Raw genomic sequence first — 18,720 nt, 5'->3', positions numbered from 1 at the left:
AGGAATCTCATCATGCTGCAGGGATTTGCCATTCCTGCAGCAACACATCCACCAGCTACTCCTAAGTAGTGCTTGAGAAGTCTGGACAAAAAGTATATACAAATACTAAACTTCGAGGAGATCACTAAAAATTATTTTTAGATGGGTCTGAGCGTTTCTGGAGAGATTTTGAGGCACATTAGGGGTTAATAATAATAATAATAATAATAATAATAATAATAATAATAATAATAACTTTATTTATACCCCGCCACCATCTCCCCAACGGGGACTCGGGGCGGCTTACATGGGGCCATGCCCAGAACAGTACAATATAGCAAAATATAAAAACAACATATCATAATACAATTAAACAATACAATAAATAATAATGTACAGTACAACACAAAAAAAAAAAAAAAAACAGGGCGGGCCGCATGAGACACTTAGTTAAGTTAAAAGGCTGCATGACACCTAGAAGCTAAATATTGCATGACTCTAAGCCAGGGGTCCTCAAACTTTTTAAACCGAGGGCCGGTCCACAATCCTTCAGACTGTTGAGGGGCCGGATTATCATTTGAAAAAAAAAAATACAAACAAATTCCGATGCACACTGCATATGTCTTATTTGTAGTGCAAAAACAACAACAACAACAACAACAACAACAACAACAACAACAACAATGAAAGGACAATACAATATTTAAAAATAAAAACAATTTTAACCAACATACATTTATCAGGATTTCAATGGGAAGTGTGCTCCTGCTTCTGGCCAATGAGATAGTCAAGTTAATTAGGATTGTTGTTGTTGTTGTTATTGTTGTGTGCCTTCAAGTCATTTCAGACTTTGGGCGAGCCTAAGTCTAAAATGTATTTATTTATTATTTATTTATTTACTGCATTTATTTACTACATTTGTATCACACCCTTCTCACCCCAAAAGGGACTCAGAGTGGCTTACAAATTATATGTACATACAATATATTATATTTTTAGCATAGCACAATATTAGCATTATATATTATTATATTGAACTATACTGTAAGATTATTAGTAATATTATATGTAATATAGAATATATAATTATTATTATTATATGGTATCATTATTAGTGTTATATTGTATTACATTATAATATTATTATCAATATTATATGTATATACAATATATCATATTATAAAACTGAGGGCGGGGGCCAGGTAAATGACCTTGGAGGGCCGCATCCGGCCCCCGGGCCTTAGTTTGGGGACCCCTGCTCTAAGCTATAAAACCATAAGCTGGATGCTTATTCATTGGTCCCAGGTGAGTCTTGCAAGAGGGAAGAGGGGAGGTAGAGCAACGTTTCTCATATCCACACCTTTATGTTCCATCTCCTCATGCAGGATTTCAACAATGTTTTTAAACTTCTGTGTCTAACCTAAAAATATGCAGAATAAACACTGGGAACTGGGAGCAATCTAGCTGGAGTCAGCTGATACCAACAGCATGGTGGATTTTGAAGAGACACAAATAGAAGGCGAATGAGAAAAGTGTGTCAAGTGGAAGATGCATCAAGCAAACCCTTGTTGTGACCGCCTTCCATCTGGAAATGTATATCCTCATTGTGGAAGACCATACAGATCCAGAATACATCTCTACAGTCACTTGTGGACCCACTGCCAAAACTCTGCCCTTGGGAGACCATCATATTTGGTCACAAGTGATAGCCTATGACGTACATTCATTTTTGAAACTTTACTCAATGAGACTTTTCTGGTGCATGAAAATTACAAACACCTGCATGTTCTTATAAGTTGTATATATTGTGCTACAAGAAATATGGAGCGCCCAATGGTGCAGCGGGTTAAGTCACTGAGCTGCTGAACTTGCCAACCAAAAGGTCAGCTATTTGAATCCGGGGAGCAGGGTGAGCTCCCACCGTTAGCCCCAGCTTCTGCCAACCTAACAATTCAAAAGCATGCAAATGTGAATAGATCAACAGGTACTGCTCTGGCAAGAAGGTAACGGCGTTCTGTGCAGTCATGCCAGCCACATGACCTTGGAGGTGTCTACAGACAATGCCGGCTCTTCGGTTTAGAAATGGAGAGGAGCACCAACCCCCAGAGTCGGACACAACTAGGCTTAATGTCAGGGGAAAACCTTTACCTTTACCTTTATAAGAAATAAAGGTGTAGAGACTCCATGATCATATTTGCTATAGCTTTTTCTTCCTCCAACTTAATGATATTACCTTCTCTTCCCCATTTTTAACCAGCCCAGTTTCTTGTCTCCCTCTCTATCATACTACATTCTCCCTTTTTTGACTTTTCGTTTCCTTTCTTGAGCTCACACATTTATTCTCCCAAGCAAAGGGAATTAAAGCCACACATATAGTATCTGAGTCTAAGGACCACCAAACTACGTAAATCTTACTAGGAAAATTCCAGCTAAACTTGAGAGGAGGAAAGGGAAGTATAATACCAAGGAGCAGAACAGTAATTGTGTGTGACTGAATATACTTTCTCTTTTCCTCCCTGAGGAAACAAAGTCCTGAAAGTAGATCTTCTACTGGCAGTTAAAAGTCCATTTTACTTGCATTACCAGATATCTGGCGCTGACACAAGCAGCATAAAATATGTACTAAATGTTTCTTTTTAACATCAAGTCATAAGAATCGGTGTGATGATTTGTATGCATGCTGAGAGCAGCTCTGGGAAAAGGCCACTTACAATGAATCTTTGGGTTTTCTCATCTCCTCTTGCAAATGGCATAAATTTATTTCGTTATAGTTACTTTGTTAAATTGATGATATAATATACATATTTTTGATCTGAAGGCTCTGAACATATAGCTCGATACATCAGTGTATAGTGTTTTTACAAACACTGGTTTGTTTGGCTTGATTTTTCAGTGCATTGGACACATACAAGCGATGCAACAGTCACATGTATCCATTCTGTAGAGGTAAAAAATAATAATAGTTGGAATGCCTAGTTAGTATTTGTCTGGAAGAGCACAGGATCTCTGGGTACATCTAAAAAAGGATCTTGCCTAAATCTCTGGAGAGATGCTGCTAGTCAGAGCTCATAATACTGAAGTAGGTGGACCTCATAAGAATTTTTTTGATCCTTTGGGAGGATCAAAGTCAAATAGGTTTTAATCCCCAATATTTCCTTCTACATCACAAAGGACCTTTCCCTTGCATTTCTCATTTAGCAAGAAATTAGGAACATGGCAAGTTCCTTTGTAGACAATCTCTATCTCATTAGTGCAAAGAGAATTATCCACTCTAAAGCTATAATCGCAATGTTTTCTCAGTACTGTATATCATTGCTTACCACAACAAAGCTACAGCAGCAATATAGGGTTTGACCAGAACCAGGAGCTATCAGATAAAGTCAACAGTTGAGACCAAAGTCCAACTGAAGGACAAGTGGGAGAGAGGAATGAGAATCACATCAAATATCAGGCCTGAAGAATAAATCTGGAGGCAGGATACAGATAGTAGGCAAAAGTTAAAACCAAATAATACAGGAATATGCTAGAGCTAAGGAAGGTCTTGTTGCTTAAGCAAAGCCTTACTAGAGTAGAAATCTCCTTATGGTTCTTTCTATCCAAGAGAACCAACCCAGGGTCAACCAGGTACAAGCTACAATATGCTATTCAGTACTAGAAATCTGAATGCTTCTAGGTTGAACCTCAGCAGTTTCTGAGACTGGTTCACTGTTATGTTGTTCGTTTGAAGAACATTCAACTCAACAAAACTGAGTTCTATTGGCTTATTTTGTTTTTGGTTTTTGCTCCCATGTGTGATCCAAAAATTAATTTTGCCCTGTAGTTATCAAAATGGATTGGGTCAAGTGCACTTTGCTTTACAAAATGATAGTCATGAATTAAACTAGATAAAATTACATGCTTGAAAATGACGTCAGAGATATGATAATGAAAACATGCCAGAAATAATTAAGAGCTCTTGTACAACAGCAAGACAAAACCCAGAATTACAATAGATTTATCTGTGTCAACAAGTACTACAGTTAATTGCAAGACTGAAATTAGCTAACATAATTTTGACTTAAGCCTTGTGTGATTGTGACTAGGTCACCACAAAGGCACTGTTCGCTTTAATTGCTTGTTTTTTGACAGAAATTTCATTAGATCGAACAATGGGACTAATGTTGCACAATATAAACTTCACACTTGCTGGGATTTCAATTAAAAATTGAATTCAGTATAAAATAAATGTTGGTTTTGTAAGTATATAGAAATTGTTTATTGGATCCAAAGACCTATTATGTCCAGTGTTTGATCTATAAATGTGTGGCCAATGGCATGATCCCAAGAGGTTCACAAGTGATGAACAATGATAATCATTCACTGTTATTTGCTTCCTACACCTAAGAACTAGGTTGCCATTCTATTAATGGTATATGTGGACATAAGTACATAGTTATATACTTGTTTTAATCATAGTAGATGTTGGTACTGCCTTCCACAACAAAAGCCTCTCCCCTCCCATTCAACTCACTCTTTAGCCACTGCAGATTGACCACTGCACCTCATGTGGTCAATCTGTACTTGGTGGAGAGGAGGAGGATCAGAGAAGCATTTGGATTTGTCCCCAGTGCCAAACACAGAATGATTATATCATCCAGTGAAACCTCTGGAGGACTGCAGTAGATTTCAGAAGATGATAAAATCAACTCATACTTGGCTACTAGGACATATCCAAATGCTTCTCTGGTTTCCTTATTTTCCACCCACCATGGAATCACCAGGGAGGCTGCAGCAACTTAATGGAGAGTCCAAAGTGTTGAGAAGACAAATGTATTCTAATCTCTATGTTTAATGATAGTGCTGCTCTATGTTATACAGGACCACAGCCATATCGTTTCAGAATATTGGTAATTAGGCTTTCAGTAATTAGTACAGTGCAATAATAAACTTGGAATTATGTATATCCAATGACGAAATGGCCTTGGACTATGATTTTCGGATGATGTGATTTTAATACTGAATGTAATGTTTTTAAATATTTAATATGTACTAATTTTTCATTTTAATTGATTTTAAGTCATTGTTTGTATGTATTTTAAGGCATCTAATGGTTGTCATATGTAAGCCACCTTGAGTCCCCTTTGGGGTAGAGAAAGATGGGTTAAAAATAAGGTAAATAAAATAAGAATAGGGCATTACGTTTTGTATAGCCATTAACAGAGCTATCCTTTGCGATTTTGACCAAATCATTTCTAAAATATCATCTACAGCCATTAGCCATACTTTAAGCAAGATCAATTCTACCATTAGGCAAAATGGGATGGTTGCTCTTGATGGCTAATGCTGGGAAACAGCAGCATGGTGTTCTGTGTTTCACGTGGTCCACCACTTACCCACTAGAGTAGCCTGTTGCTGTCAAGTACACGGGAGGACATCACTACTATTGATGAAAATATTCAGTTGTCAGATCAAGTAGCTTCTAAACCTGAAAATGTCATTTTAGTTCATTCTTAGAAATGAAAATATAAAGAGTTATCACAACTAATCTAGCCAATAAATTTGAAAAATGTAGTCAGCTCTAGGTCAGGCCCAGTAGTTCAACTGATTCCTAATGGTCCACCTACTGCTGTATATAGATTCATTTCCTCCAATATTTTCCATCCATTCCAGACCAAATTTATGTTTGTAAATGTCAGATGACTAGAGGCATATTTCTCTATCACTGACAAGTGGACACTGATGGATAAATAAGAATTATCATCAATAAAGCCTTCTGCACCGATATTAAAACCACCTTTGAATAACACATTTATGTTTCTAAGCAGGGCTATGCAAAGCTTCAGAAATATCTAGGAAATCTCGTTTTAAAGCAATGAAAGAAAAGTATTCTCACCATGTGGTTGCCCTGTGCCTTTTACCAGTGACCTAAGCTACATGTATAAGTCAGGGACGATAATGGTTATTTCCATGCTGTGAACTGTGTCAGCTTCTAATATCCGTGGATCCAGCTGTGATGAAAACATGTAAGAAGAGATTAAGATAGGTTATCTTAATCTCCTACTGCTTTGACAATCTTAGCTGATATGGTGGGCTTCCATCATTCCAGAACTTAGAAACTTTACTTTTTAAATATATCTATAAGTCATAATATCTCCCAGCCAGCATACTTTCCCAAGTTTTGAATGAGTAATAAATTGTGAATAAGAGTAGGTCAGCAGATAAGAGCACAAAATAAAGCTGAGAACACAAGGGAAAACCATGAGCAGGTATGGTGGGAGGGTTGCTTTCTCCATTTGTTGTTGTTAACTGCCTTTCCAATTGACTTTGATTTATAGTGATCATATAAATGAGAGACCTCCTAATCAGCTAATCCTCAACAGCTTTGCTTGGATCTTGTAGATTCAGAGTTGTGACTTCCCTAATTGAGTCTATCCATTGGAATATGGTCTTGCTCCTTTCCTAAATATGGACAAAGTACAACAGGTTAGTCATTCTGGTTTCTAGGGAGAGTTCAGGTCTGATTTGATCTAGGACTCGTTTATTTGTCTTTTTAGCAGTCCACATTATCTACAGAGTTCTTTTCCAGCACTACATCTCAAATGACTTGATTCTCTTTCTATCAACCTTCTTCACTGTCCAGCTTTCAGTCATACATAGACATGGGAAATATGGTGATGTATACCACCCTTCTTCATAGCATCATGTAATTATAATGATGGTGATTCAAAGACTTTTTAATTTTCAACTTCCCGGTAAATGCAGTGGCTGCATTTTGGGAAGAGAAAAATGTGGAAAACATTATTCCCAGCACTAGGGATGAGAATTTTGCAATGAAAACTTTGTTTTATAAAGCTCCTACCTAGTAGGGGTGGGGGGAGAGACCATGTAGCTCATACAACAGGAAGGCAATAGGCACAGGAATGTTAGGTGCCAGTTGCATGTCGTGTGGGACTGATCATTCTGTGGTCCAAGATGGCAGGCAGGCTAAACGTGGTCAGCAAAGAGAGTAGTTAGCATATGACAAATGCTTAGAACAGCTATTTTTATTACTACTTGCAGAATGTTCTAGCTGTTCTGAACTATAACTGCCCCACCCCAAGACTAAGGAACTCAGTCCAAGGGCCAGGTTCTGTTTCAGAGAAGTTCTCAGGAACCACAGTTCAGCACAATCATGGGACCAAAATAACAACATTTGAGCTTACAGGTCATTTTCTTATCAACAAAGGCATAGAGCTAGGGTGTTTAGTGATCTGAACAGTGGGATATAAATCTTAAATCCCCACTTGGCCATAGAAATCCATTGGGTGGCCTCAGAAAACTTCATGATAGGGTACTCTAGGTTCACCAAAAATTGGAAGTGCCTTGAAGAACACAAGGAGGAGGAGGAGGAGGCATAAGTGACGCATTCTTATCTTTATGAAGAAGAACAAGAAGGCGCATAAAATGTATTTATTTATTTATTTATTTATTTATTTATTTATTTATTTATTTATTTACAGTATTTATATTCCGTCCTTCTCACCCCAAAGGGGACTCAGGGTGGATCACATTTCACATATAAGGCAAACATTCAATGCCATAACATAGAACAGAGACAGACAGACGCAGGCTCGGGTGGGCCTCGAACTCATGAACTCTTGGTCAGAGTGATTTGTTGCAGCTGGCTGCTAACCAGCCTGCGCCACAGCCCGGCCTCAGAAAAGCTCAGAAACCATGATGACATAATGAGCAATGGGGCACAGCACCTCAGGGATTCCAGATTCAGATTCTATGGGGGGGTCTGATTCTGCCTCAAGGACTAAGCATATGCGCCCTTTCTTTGTTCATTTCAAGGCAATCATAACGCATAATAGCCTGATTACCTCTTGATAAGATGATGCTTTAGTAGCAACACTAATAGCAGTAGTTCCACTAAATGGACATGATTCTTTGAGCTTCTAACTTTTCAGTCCAAGCTCATTAGTAGCTTTAGACTCGAACCAGCTTGCTATAGGGATAGCTTTACAATTGGTTTCCGTATTTTGCCCTGCGGTTGGTAGATTCAGACAGCAGACAATGTGGTTGAATCAATGAAGCTCCAAAGACTTCGGGAAATTAATAACAGAGGCTTGACATTGTAAAAGTTTTGTGAACGTAATATCTTCTGACTTCTGTGACTAACCAGGAGAGTTACATATCTAGAGGGCCTGAACAAAATGAGGCAGATTCAATAGCAGCAGTGTATACAATATACACACACATCAAGTATAATTCAGTTATACACACACTGTTCAGAGAATTAGATTGTAATGCACTTTTACACAGGGATCTCAGGCAATTTATACACCCGTAATTCATTTTGACAAAACAGAATAAACCTCCCTTGAGTTATTTTGCTGGAAATGCAAGTTGACATTTTATTCATGACTTTAAACCAATTCCTTAGACATTTCCAAGAAATATCTCCTAACATAGATCCTCTATGGTTTTTGTTTCTGAGTGCTTCACTTAACATGGATTTTAAATTATTATTATTATTATTATTATTATTATTATTATTATTATTATTATTATTATTATTTTATCATGGAAAGGTAAGGCTTACCCTGTATCTCTCTTCTTCTTTTTGACAGTCTGCTTATCCCCCCCCCAATTGCTCAAATCCATTTCCCTTGGAATAGATTTGTCTTTGTATGACAGGCATATAAATAGGTTGTATTGTTGTACTCTATTCACTACTGCAACTTTAGCCTGAAGATTTTAAAGGAGGGAGTAAACGTGGGGGGAATAGCTGAATGACAGCTCTGCCTTATTCAACTTCTTAGCCAACAAAACAAGAGAGAGAGAGAGGAAGGGGAAAGGGGAGGGAGAAGAAGGAAAGAAGATGAAGAAGACAGAGGGGGAGGGGGAGTCACACCACTATGTAGTATATATCCTCAGGTGAGAAATATAGCTGTGTATTTGATCCACTTCCTTCGAATGACACTCCAAACTATAGTGATTTCAGCTAGGACTGTGGTTAAGAGGATCTGTGCCTGGTGAGTGTAAGACATTATTCGAATTTGGCCAAAAGAGATCCAAAGATATTTTTTTCAAAAAGTACAAGCATAAGGATACAGATAAATGCAATACATATTATATGCTTCTGACAGCCATTCAAACCTCCCGCTCCCTCCCTTGATTGGATGGAATGGAAGTTGGTTTGGATCTGTGCTAGGATTGGTTGAAAATTCTGATGACATTGCTGCCTCCAGGCAGAGATTCCCTTGGTGCGGATCATGGAGTGTGATGACTCATGGGCCGTGTAGTCCCGTTCCTAGTACTGTTGTGAATGATGAAGAGGAAAACTTGGGTTTTCCACCATTTCAGCCAGAAAAGGAACTATCCCAGCCAGAAATTGAGCCTTTGCACCTGCAAGAGATTTGTCTTCCAGAAGTCTGTCAAACAAGCCCCGAGCCAAAATCTCCCCCGTTTTCTCGCCATGATTTTTGTAAACAACAGAGGGGAGTTCAACAGGCGTCTCGCAGGAGTGCTAGGATAGCTGCTAAGCATTCAGCTGATTAAGCCTGCTTCCCATGGGAAACTTTAAGGAGTCATGCATCTGGACTCAGAGAATAGCTTTCGTTTCTGGTTCTCCAGAGAACTGCTCTTTGGCGGGAAAACTAGACCCTATTTAGGTGTTTTGCCCACGGAGGGATCTTGCGGAGTCAATTCGTCAGCTACCGGAGTAGCGTGTGTGGACAGCTACTCCCGCTTCCAAGCCTTTGTTCCTGTTTCCAAGCCTTCATTTTCAGCCTTGTTTGCCCCACGGATCTTGCCTTGTTTTCCAGGACTCAGCCTTGCCTTGTTTCCCGGACCTTGCCAAGTAATTACCACGGATCTTGTTCTTGTTCCTCGTTTTCTTGTTGCCTTGAACCAAGCCTTGTTTTTCCAAGAACCAAGTTGCTTCCTAGCCTCGCTCTAGTTTCATGGACTAAAGGACCTTGTCATCTCCCCTCACTTTGCTTGGCAAAGTGAGTGTTTCGGTTATTGGATTACAACTTTGGACCTTAATATTTCATATTGGACATTGCTTCTTTGGACTAATTTTGCCCTTTCCTGAAAGGTCTACTTCTGGACTATTTTCTACACTTGTTTTTATTAACTTTATATATTCCTTCAATAAAGATATTAGATAGATTCTGGCCTCTGTGTATGGTTATTGGTGCTCTGCAGCCTGGGTCGTGACAGTTTGACTCCGCCACCCTAAGCACCAATTAACCTAGGCCAGAATGTCTACCGGAACCGTGCCGGGTGGCCAGCCACTCAGCTACACCATCGACAAGGAAGAAGTGGACCGCATCCGTGACAAGCTCAATGCGCAGGATGGGGAAATAAGGGGTTTGAAGGAGCGCGGAATCCGTCTCCCGGCCATGGCGTTGCCAACCAAGTTCTCCGGAGAAGCTTCTAAGGTTCATGTTTTCCGTCGCCAATGCCAGGCTTATCTAGAGGCCCGTGCTGCCGAGTTTCCCCAAGAAGACATCAAGGTGGCGTGGATTTACAGTCTCCTAGACGGGCCAGCGGCCAACTGGGCGACGGCACTGTTTGACCAAGTCTCCCCACATCTAAGATCAGCGCAACACTTCTTGGACCACCTTAAGGCGACTTGGGGGATCGAAGATAATTTGGAGGCAGCCGGCCACAAACTCCGGCGCCTCTCCCAAGGAGACAGACCCTTGTCCCAGTACATAGCCGAGTTCCGAGTGCTGGCCCATAACACCGGCTGGAACGATGTAGCCCTCAGAGGACAATTTCGGGAGGGTCTCAACATCGAGATGCTGGAGGAAATCTCCAAGGTGGATCCTCCACACTCTCTTGAAGCACTCATTGATCAATGTTTACGAGCTGAAGTCATGCTTGCCAACAGAAAGCAATGGATTCGAGGCCAGAGCGGTAGGGCTGGAGCGAAACCTCCCGCTCCCATCGGCGTCCAGCCGCATCCTGTGTGGAGACCCCCGCCACCAGCCCCATACCCCTGAGGAAGCGAGGAGGTGCCAATGCAGTTGGGCAACGTGCGACCCAGATTAGATGCCGCCGAGAAGGCCCACCGCCAACGCCTAAATCTCTGTTGGTACTGCGGAAACGGGGGCCACTTTGCCAGAGAGTGTCCAGCCAAAGGGAAGCCCGCCGCTCGTCTGGCGACGGCGTCCTCCACGGAGACGAAGACATCTGAGGCGGCTGGCGCGCAGCCGGCGGGGGAAGCCGGCGACCGGGCGTAGAGAGGCTCACCAGCCCGGTCAAAAACCCCACTCAAGAGCCGCCAACCGGGGTCCTATTTCTCCTAGTGGTCACCTTGTGGTCAGTGAAAAAAGGACCCGTCATGGTCCATGCCATGATAGACTCAGGAGCCACAAACAATTTCATTGATAGAGAGTATGCCGACTCTCTGGGATTACAATATCATGACTTCAAGAACGCCCGGGTGGTGCAAGCCATAGATGGCCGCCCCCTCAAGACAGGTCCAGTGAGCCAGTGGTCGGAACCCACCAGAATGTGGATAAGGGAACACATGGAAGAGATTTCCTTCTTTGTTACCGAGGTTCCCCATTTCCCTGTGATTTTGGGAATTCCATGGCTGACACTCCACGACCCAAGCATCTCCTGGTCCAACAGAGAACTGCAGTTTGCTTCAAAATATTGCCAAAACCATTGCCTAGTAGCCAAGGTCTGTCATGCCACAGACGCTGAACCCATTATCACCTTGCCCAAGAAGTACTCAGAATTTTGGGATGTATTCAATGAAAAAGAAGCCGAGAGACTACCCCCACATAGACCTTATGACTGTGCCATTGACTTGGTGGAGGGGGCCCCGATCCCGCGAGGACACCTCTACTCCCTGACTGAACCAGAGCAAGAAGCTCTCAGGGAGTTCTTAGAGACAAACCTCCGCAAGGGGTTTATTAGACCCTCTCAATCCCCAGCCGCTTCCCCAGTGATGTTCGTGAAAAAGAAATCAGGGGACCTACGCTTGGTGGTGGACTATAGAGCATTGAACAATATCACCAAGCGAAACCGGTATCCCCTGCCTTTGATCTCGGACCTCTTAGACCGGCTTCGAGGGGCTAAGGTTTACACCAAACTGGATCTTCGAGGAGCTTATAATCTAGTTCGCATCAGGGAAGGGGACGAGTGGAAGACTGCCTTCCAGACTAAATTCGGTTTATTCGAAACCCTGGTCATGAATTACGGATTATGTGGAGCTCCCGCAACGTTTCAACATTTTGTCAACGATATCTTTCAAGATTATCTAGACCGGTTCTTGATCATCTACCTGGACGATTTTTTGGTGTTTTCTAGATCACAATCAGAACATGAGAACCACGTCAGAATGGTGTTACAACGATTGCGGGATCATGGACTTTATGCCAAGCTGGAAAAATGCGCTTTTGATCTACAAGAGGTAGATTTCCTGGGTTATCGTGTCTCGCCACTAGGGCTCACCATGGACCCGGCCAAGGTAGCAGCAGTATTGGAATGGCGGGCGCCAACCAACAAGAAAGAGGTGCAACGCTTCTTGGGGTTCGCGAACTACTACCGCAAGTTCATTCCAGACTTTGCCCGCTGGTCTGATCCAATCACCAGCTGCATCCGAGGGAAACAGCCTTTCCGCTGGACAGAGCAAGCTGAGAAAGGATTCCAACAACTAAAGAAATTATTCACGTCACAACCAATCCTTCAGCACCCAGATCCTGAAACCCCTTTTGTCGTACAGGCGGACGCCTCCGATGTGGCAATTGGAGCGGTACTCTTGCAACCAGTGGGAGAACATCTTCACCCTTGTGCTTTTTACTCTCGTCAACTGACTGCCCCAGAGAGAAACTACACTATTTGGGAAAAGGAACTTTTGGCCATAAAGGCAGCCTTTGAAACTTGGAGACATTGGTTAGAAGGGGCCAAATTTCCCATTGAGGTCCACACTGATCATCGGAATCTAGAACATCTAAGAACTGCTCGCAAACTAAATCAGAGACAACAACGCTGGGCTTTATTCTTTGAGCGTTTTGACTTCCAAATCCATTATGTAACCCCAGCCCAGACCAAGCAGGCAGATGCTTTGTCACGAAAACCGGAATATGCTGCAGGGCGCAAGGAGACCTTTGAGTCCCAATTGCTGCAGCCCGAGAACTTTGCCACGCTCACAGTGGGAAGCACCAAATCCACCCCAATTGAATCTACTCCCTCAACTCCAGGGCCCCTTTGTGCTCAGGAAATCAGGGCCAGTCAACAAGCAGATGCCTGGGCTCAGGATCAACTTCGCCAAGGACTACATTTTCCCTTCTCGCTTAAGGATGGGTTACTTTGCTATAGAAATCATGTCTACATTCCCCCAGGACCGGGTAGAGAAAGGGCACTTCGTCTGTGTCATGACTGCAAGCCAGCAGGGCATTTCGGACTATTTAAAACCATGCATTTGATCCTAAGAGATTTCTGGTGGCCTAAGATCCGCAAGGATGTGGAAAAATATGTCAATACCTGCCCAGTATGTCAGCGCTCCAAGACAAGACGGGAGAAGCCCTCAGGGCTTCTGCATCCCCTTCCTACTCCATCTCGCCCATGGGAAATAATCTCTGCAGATTTTATCACTGACTTACCACCTTCCTGTGGATTCACCACGATCCTAGTGGTGGTGGACCTTTTTACCAAGTTAGCCCATTTCATTCCCTGCGATGGCCTTCCCACGGCCAAAGAGACTGCAGATTTATTCCTTCAGCACGTTTTCAGATTGCATGGGTTGCCCAAGAGTTTGGTCACAGACCGTGGATCCCAATTCACCTCTCGTTTCTGGAGAGCACTACAAAAACTATTGGGCATAGACTCTCGTTTATCTTCGGCTCACCATCCACAAACGGATGGGCAGACAGAGCGCACCAATGCCACTCTGGAACAATATCTTCGCTGCTATGTAAACTACCAACAGGACAATTGGGCTTCCCTGTTACCGCTGTCAGAGTTTGCCTATAACAATGGTGTCCAGGCTTCAACCAAAGAAACCCCGTTCTTTGCAAACTACGGCTTCCATCCACGTTTCTTCCCTTCTGTTATTGAAACCTCAGAGGTTCCCGCAGCAGAGGACTGGCTGCAAGAACTCACAGCGGTGCAACAACTTTTGCTCCAGCAATTAGACCAAGCCAAGGAGGACTATAAACGCCACGCGGACAAACATCGCCAGTCGGGCCCCGAAATCAAGGTAGGAGATCGGGTTCTTCTGTCCACTCGCTTTTTACCCTCCCATCGCCCTTGCCGGAAGTTAGATGCCCGTTTCATTGGCCCCTATCCAGTGGTGGCACAACTTAACCCCGTGACTTTCAAACTCCAACTTCCGCGCTCTATGCGCATTCATCCAGTGTTCCATCGCTCCCTGCTCCTTCCGGCGGATGGTGTGCGCCCTGATGCAGACCGGCCGGCCCCCACTCCTGTTTTGGTAGATGGGGAGGAGGAATTCGAGGTTCAGGACATTTTGGATTCTCGCTTTCACCGCCGCCGCCTGCAATATCTCATTGACTGGGTGGGTTTTGACCCCGAAGAACGCTCTTGGGAAGACGCTTCCACAGTCCATGCCCCCGATTTAACCCGCCGCTTCCATCTGACCTACTCCGCCAAGCCACGGCCTCGCGCCTCGGGGAGAGAGCCCTATTTTGAGAGGGGGCTTGAGGAGGGGGATAGTGTGATGACTCATGGGCCGTGTAGTCCCGTTCCTAGTACTGTTGTGAATGATGAAGAGGAAAACTTGGGTTTTCCACCATTTCAGCCAGAAAAGGAACTATCCCAGCCAGAAATTGAGCCTTTGCACCTGCAAGAGATTTGTCTTCCAGAAGTCTGTCAAACAAGCCCCGAGCCAAAATCTCCCCCGTTTTCTCGCCATGATTTTTGTAAACAACAGAGGGGAGTTCAACAGGCGTCTCGCAGGAGTGCTAGGATAGCTGCTAAGCATTCAGCTGATTAAGCCTGCTTCCCATGGGAAACTTTAAGGAGTCATGCATCTGGACTCAGAGAATAGCTTTCGTTTCTGGTTCTCCAGAGAACTGCTCTTTGGCGGGAAAACTAGACCCTATTTAGGTGTTTTGCCCACGGAGGGATCTTGCGGAGTCAATTCGTCAGCTACCGGAGTAGCGTGTGTGGACAGCTACTCCCGCTTCCAAGCCTTTGTTCCTGTTTCCAAGCCTTCGTTTTCAGCCTTGTTTGCCCCACGGATCTTGCCTTGTTTTCCAGGACTCAGCCTTGCCTTGTTTCCCGGACCTTGCCAAGTAATTACCACGGATCTTGTTCTTGTTCCTCGTTTTCTTGTTGCCTTGAACCAAGCCTTGTTTTTCCAAGAACCAAGTTGCTTCCTAGCCTCGCTCTAGTTTCATGGACTAAAGGACCTTGTCATCTCCCCTCACTTTGCTTGGCAAAGTGAGTGTTTCGGTTATTGGATTACAACTTTGGACCTTAATATTTCATATTGGACATTGCTTCTTTGGACTAATTTTGCCCTTTCCTGAAAGGTCTACTTCTGGACTATTTTCTACACTTGTTTTTATTAACTTTATATATTCCTTCAATAAAGATATTAGATAGATTCTGGCCTCTGTGTATGGTTATTGGTGCTCTGCAGCCTGGGTCGTGACATGGAGACCGATTCATAAGCTGTTGAAAGCCCCCTGGGAGGGTGCAATATGGGAGAAACAATACCCCTGATATGCTGATGAGCTTTTGATTAGCTCAACTGTCTGGTTCCATGCTAGACAAAAATATGGAGCATGGGAAACAAAAGTGCAAGACTCAAAGACAAAAGATGTCGATCCTGGGCAATCAAGGCTGTCAATCAAGAGTTAACAAATGCATATACTCTATGGCCCTCTTTCCACCAGGAAGTATCAGGCTCTCAGCCTCAAATGAATTACATAAACATCTTGTTTATCTGTCTGGAAAGGAAGATTCTATCTTTGCATACACACAATGAATCTAAAGATTATTTGGCTTGGGAAATAGCCAGAGGGGTTGACCCAACCATTCAATTCCCAATGGATTATTTTAGCAGGGTTATGGGGGGGAGTGGCTGTTTCTAAGCTACATTCTGATATATTCCTATAAAGCAGTTTAGATATATTTTATACAAGAAATAGATATAGTACACAGTTAAAAGATATAAGTTATACAAAATCACAAAACAGATACAATTTATTAAAGAGTTAGGCACCATATAGTTTATAGGGGTACAGCTGCTGCTGAGTTTGTTTTCAATCTTCTGAAGCCTTGAACTTGGGCAACTCCAGCCTTAGGGAAATCAAGATATACTATATAAACAGCATTCCCCTGATCTACCAAGCATCTAACTTCATCAAAACATAAGTTTGAAATTACTTGTTTTTGAGTCACCCATTGCTCTCTGAAACTGCAGAGGTTTATTCTAAATGCATAGAGATGGACTGTTTAGTGAACTGTTCTAAAACCTTTTCTGATATTGATATCAAGTTAACTGGTTAGTCTTTCCCCACACCACTTTTTAAAGACATTGTGCTGGGACCTCTCCTGATTTTCAGAATAGAAAATTGCTGCTTCATCAACAGTATGATAATGCTAACCTTAAAATTGTATAGACATGTTTAGAATTGTAGTGCATGTGTACAAGAGACTACAATAAGACTTTTTGTGTGGTAGCCCACATTTAAAAAATACTTCCCCAAGAGAGAGAATTATTCAGATATACATTCTAAAAGAAGGCAAGGACTTCTATTCCAGCAAGCTTAAAGGAAGCATTCAGATCATTAACTTCCAGGCGTTAAACAGTGTGTGAAGAAACAGCTATTAACTTGTGTCGAATTGAATAATATTTTGAGGGAAGTTATTTACCAGTGTGATTTAGGAAATATGTCTTTACTCTAAGCCTCTTTGAAACTCAGTGGGCATTGGAAAGTGAATTTTTAATGAACGAATCCATGCAGAAGGAACATACCACAATGATATTTTAAGTATCAACAGAAGTTTTTCTTATTGGGGTAAATGGAGTAAGTTGCTTCCTACACCTTACTATGGTATTTCCTTGCTGAATATTATGTCTTGGAATTTCATTTCATGTCAGGAGCAACTTGAGAAACTGCAAGTCGCCTCTGGTGTGAGAGAATTGACAGTCTGCAAGGATATTGCCTAGGGGACGCCTAGGTGTTTTGATGTTTTACCATCCTTGTGGGAGGCTTCTCTCATGCCCCCACATGGGAAACTAGAGCTGACAGAGGGAGCTCACCCACTCTCCCCAGATTCGAACCACCGACCTGTTGGTCAGCAGTCTACAAGGATTTAACCCATTGCACCACCGGGAGATCCTATATCTTGGAATAAAGTGGGCTCTTAGTATTCTTGATGGTTTAGCCCCAGAATCCCCATGGATATCAAAATCTGTAGATGCTCATATCCCATTATTTTCAGTGGCATAATAAAATACATAAATGGCAAAGCAAATGTTTGCTTTTTGGATTTATTTCAACTAATAGATAGTCAAATCTCTGGATGCAAAATCTGTGGATATGGAGGCTCGACTGTATTTATCTTTCCAGATGACAACTTCCTGAATCCAGCAGCCAGCATGGCCTCATTATGTCTGGTAATGCCTTACCAATGGCCTGTCTCTGTCTTATTCATTGCCATGCAATTGCACCTTAGAAGGATCTTCTTGCTAATCTCAAAATTATATGAAGTGTTTGTACTAACCTTACTTTTGCCTGAGGTTTGCTGCAACAATCCATAGGAGATACATCTGTTCTGTAATTATTAAAGACCTTTTCAGAGACCTTTGCAGAATATTCTCCAGAGCAATTAAAAGTTGTGTGCACGCTTTTTCATCTAATTGGATGTACAATTTTTGGATGTTTAAGCAGGACTGCAATCAACACTGGAAAATAAATCAGATTCCAATTCCCATTACAAACCATACAACAGTCGCTTTCACAAGAACCCAGTTGCCAAATATGTCTGTCACAGCAGAAATCAAGATTCCGGGGTGGAATTTTTGCAAGGAGAAATGAAAGGCATTATGACATATTGCCATGGGGATTGTGTGCTGCAGTTACAGGACTCGCAGTGAGCCCGGAGTTGTGACACATAATTAGAAATGCCAATTGTCTGGAAGCTCCCTTGTGCTTTTTCTGGAGACGTTTTGGTGATTACAGAAATTGATTAAAATGTTGCCAAATAAGAACGGATTCAAGGACAAAATTGCAAGTCCCTTGGGGACACTGGAAAAACCAGTGTAACTGCACAACAAAGAAGGCACAGAAGGATACAAAGCCATTCTCTTTAATATGATTAACCTTCTTGTAAGCTCAGGATCATGTAGGGACACAAAACTGCCACATATGTTCAGATTATTCAGACTGTCCAGACACAATTCCCATATATTTCTGTTTATCCTGATAAAAACACGCAAGGGTAATGTATGAGGTCAGTGCCTCTGACTTATCTATGATTATCTAACACATATAAGTTCCAGAACTTTATGTTATTCTTGCCTCTATAATTTGCCTATCTTCCTAACAAAACCTTGTAATTTTGGTGTATACTGTTAATGATGATCCTGTTGAGGAACAAAGTTTGTGTGCAACTGGACAAGAAGCAACTGTAGATCACTAGAGATCAATCCAAACTAGGGCTTGAAAGTGTCTTTTCAGGAGGAGTGAATAGCAGCAATTTAATATCCCCACCACCACCCATACCATTCTGCTGCTGATGGAGAAAAGTGTGATCAGGAAAACTTCTACTTCGATGTCT

General features: G+C 42.3%; 1 long non-coding RNA gene across 1 annotated transcript; it reads right to left on the bottom strand.

Moving 5' to 3' along the window:
* Positions 1–5,346: 5,346 nt before the first annotated feature.
* Positions 5,347–18,244, bottom strand: LOC134298815 (uncharacterized). The gene is made up of 3 exons (XR_010005906.1): positions 17,665–18,244; positions 5,852–5,966; positions 5,347–5,443 (listed from the first exon to the last, which is right to left on the bottom strand). It is a non-coding gene; the product is annotated as an uncharacterized LOC134298815 (long non-coding RNA).
* Positions 18,245–18,720: the final 476 nt, after the last annotated feature.

Source organism: Anolis carolinensis, chromosome 4 (assembly GCF_035594765.1).
Source record: "Anolis carolinensis isolate JA03-04 chromosome 4, rAnoCar3.1.pri, whole genome shotgun sequence".
Classification (NCBI taxonomy): Eukaryota; Metazoa; Chordata; class Lepidosauria; order Squamata; family Dactyloidae; genus Anolis; species Anolis carolinensis.
Note: the sequence above shows the minus strand (reverse complement) of the source record. Positions and strands in the feature narration are given on the sequence as shown.